Source organism: Echinops telfairi, unplaced genomic scaffold, assembly GCF_000313985.2.
Source record: "Echinops telfairi isolate 266 unplaced genomic scaffold, ASM31398v2 ScPeMD7_5592;HRSCAF=6446, whole genome shotgun sequence".
Lineage (NCBI taxonomy): Eukaryota > Metazoa > Chordata > Mammalia > Afrosoricida > Tenrecidae > Echinops > Echinops telfairi.
Window position 1 is genome coordinate 54099350 of NW_022109491.1, and position 3560 is coordinate 54102909.

The window sequence follows — 3560 nt, forward strand, 5'->3', positions numbered from 1 at the left end:
CATTTCTAATAAGCAAATGGTGGAAAGTCACTCCTGCCTTCTACCTGATCTGCACACTTGCCAGGAATGCCTTTCTAATCGTGGTCTTGCCCCCTCCTCACGCACATCGCCTTTGTTCCTCCTCTCACTTCTGATGTGCTTAGGAAGGCACGGGATAGCCGTGTGTTCCCTTTGCTCTTTCTAATCTTATGCCTGTCAAGGACTCCATGTCACACGCTCCACTCAGGCCCGCTGTTCCTCACAATCCTCTTGTTCATCACCCCTGGCCTTGCCCTCTGCTCCTCTCCTCTACACTTGATCTTCCCATCCCCTTTAAGCTTCTGTCTGATTGGTGTTCGTCCACGTTGAGGTGCACGCTCTCCATTATCTCCTGCCCCCTGGCCACCTGTCCAGTGTACCTCCGGCCTACCTCTCCAGCAGGTGCACGCCATGTCGCGTCCAAGTAAGGGTCCTGCCCATTTCCCAGAGAACCTCTCCCCTGCCAGACCTAGCTGGGCTCCTCTTTGCCTAAGAGAACCTCTTTGCCTAATCCAGCAGCCATTGCTTCAGTGCACTTAATATTCACAACAGATAGAACATTTCACGGCGAATTGGATGCACATTCAACTGGAAATGAAGTTTTTATGACTGTTCTCACTACGAGCCGCGGCGTACACCAGCTGAGAAAACACGGCACAAACGTACAACCTATGAACTGTAACGTATATTAATAATGAACCCACAGCCTGGGAAATGAAGGCTTTATTCTGTTTATATTCTGCCCCATTAATAGAAGGCACTTCAGCTAGCTCCGCCCCATTAGCCAGCAATCTGTGCAGAGAAAGGGCTAGGGAACAGGAGGCAGGGCACAGGGGCTAAGCCTTCCCCACCAGTGACCACACCGTGGCTGCAGAACTCTGTGAGACGCACAGCTTCCTCGTAGCAGAGCCCTGTAGCCAGTGCGGTGGGGGCTGTGTCTTGGGTCCCCAGGGTTCAGGAGGCTTGGTATAGTTTTGATCAAGGGCATGTCTGTCCTCCTTAGAAACAGCAAGCTTTGAAAAGAAGAGGTCTCCACTGCATTCCAGCTGCAGAGGAAGTCAATTAGAGTCCCCAGCCAGAGCGCATTAGAGTGAAATCCGATGTTTAGCTTCAGATTTCCAGGCCCCACACATTTGTCTATTGTATTGGTTAACAGCATTTGAGAATTACTGTACCAGCTTCATCAGATTCCAGATGTTTCCAAGATCCTAAGATTGAGAAATAATCTCTGGGCAGAAACACAGACCTACCTTTGCCCAATCAGGGTGGCACTTGCCTGGAGCCTAGGATCAGGGAAAGTGCGCCCACCCAGTGATAGTCTGTTTGGGGGAGAGCTGGGCATTGTCCTGAGCCTGACAAGCAGGAGCCATGACTGCTCAGCTGCTCTTGCTGCAGGTGTGGCAGAAGCCAGGCACTGCCTGGAACAGAGGGCTTGTCTCTTGCAGGCTCTGCCTAGCCCGGGATGATTTACTGATCTGCAGTGTAATTAGTGGCAATTGGAAAGAATTCAAGAACTTGATGAGGCCATTTCAGGAACCCATGAGATGGGATGACAGATGGCAGAAATAGAAATGGACCTGGGAGCCTCTGGTGACAGAGAGCCTGCACCCAGGCAGTCTCCCCGTTCCTCGTCTTCTGCATTTACTCTGGTAGTCCTGCGGGGCCTCAAGCCATGCTGATGGCTGGAGAGCCTGAGCACTGATCCGCCAGCTGCACATCCTCCTCTGGAAGACTGGCACGGGCCCTGCATGTAGCAGCGAGTGGCCTTTTTCTCATCCTCGGGCCCTCTAGGGCCCTTTCCTCCACTTGTGGCCCATTATTGGTTAAAAAATAAAAGGAATTTGAGGAGGTAGGGCAGACAGTCATTCTTAGACAGTGGTCAAAATACACACTCCTATAGTGTTAGGATACCTTGCTCAAGGTCATCATGTCCAGGTTGCTTTTTGTCCTAAGCTGGGGTCCAAGAAAAGCTGGCAAGGAAGTGCCAGCCCCATCCCTGGCTTCCAGCCCCAGTAACAAGCCTCATGGTGTGAGGAAGCCTCACTGTGTTACTCCCCTTTGGTTTGTATTGTTTCTTGGGCGTAGGCACGAGGAAGGGGCTAAGTACATTTGCTGCAGTACACGTTGCTGTTTGAGGTCGTCTACACGGAGCATGATGAGGGACAAGGGGAGGAGCAGGATGGTACACGGGCACCATGAATGCCACCGGGCACCTCTAATGTGGTGAGTCTGCTCAAGAAACACTTGTTGGCTGGAAAAATCATTTTTTAAGCTATCTAGGTAAACTAATAACCTCACCAATGAGAATAAGCATAAACCTGGGTCCTAGGAGGCAGAGTTTAAAGATACCCCACATTTCCAGCTTCTCCAAGCTGCGGCCCCAGTACATCATCTCAGACACCAACCCTTCCCCTCCCCCTCAGCAGGCTTCATTCCCTCATTGAGCTCTGAACTCACTGCAACCTCTCACAGAGCTCCCCACCTCTATTTACACCTGAGTGGCTCTAGGCAAACGAACAGACCAGAACTCGGGTTCGGGATCAACTGGAAGAAACAGGATAGAGACAACTCAGATGAGAGTATACAGTTCTTCGACCAACCAGGACACCTTCTACTCAGCTTCTCTCGGCTGTGTCCCTGCCTTTCTGAAGTCAGTGCACCCTCCCTCCTCAGCTGCTTGGCTCTTTGTCTTCACCTACCAGGGCCTGCATGGCCCAACGGGTTTCTGCTCTGCCACTGGAACTCACTGGGCCTCAGATTGCTCCTGGGAAGACCTCTGCACCTCATCCCCTGAACTTGCCACTGGGCCTCTAGGCGCCTTCCACCAGGCCCTTCGGGGAATCTACCCTGCTCAGGCAAGTGTGCTAGCTCTTTTGACTTTGCCAACAAGTACCAGGGGGTACCATGCCCTAAGTATAAGCCTTTTACCTCAAAGCGCTAATCTCTCTCTCTTTCTATGGACGAGCAAGCCTGTGACAGTCTTCTGCCAGTCCCAGGGCTCCCACCACTTTTCTGTTGCCACAGTTTCTCTGTCACACGGCTCCAATGTGCATGCTGGCATTTCTCAGCATGTCACACCATCTTCAGTGACCTGCATTACAGGTCAAGACCCACAGTCCAGCTTTTTTAGAAGGTTCCCTCTTCCTCCCTCTAAAACCCTCTGTAGAATTGGCTGCTTAGAGAAGCAAGCTCCCTGTAAATGTCAAGGTGTGGCCCTCTCCACAGGACCACAAACTGACCGATTGCTGCAGGTCACTCAATCCTACCGTGTCCTGTTATATACCACCATTTGCATAAGAAACCAATTCTGCAAGGTGCGTGGAAAAGACCAATCAGTGAGCAAACTGTAGTTCAGCTAAATATTTTTGGCAGCATTATAAATCTAAGACTAGACGATCATTATTTGTTGACCTCAATCCTCTCAAACAAGTGATCTCACTGACTGCTACAGCTCTTCAAAAGAGCCTGTTTCTTCTGACTTTGCTCTGCAACCTCCCCTAGAGATTCTGGCAGTGCTTTGCTGATAAGTGCAGTGCTCTGGG

At 51.0% G+C, this 3560-nt stretch overlaps 1 protein-coding gene across 2 annotated transcripts in view; it reads right to left on the reverse strand.

Moving 5' to 3' along the window:
• The window catches only part of NTM (neurotrimin), a 1335738-nt gene that overhangs the window by 126826 nt on the left and 1205352 nt on the right, over positions 1-3560 (reverse strand). The window lies entirely within an intron of this gene.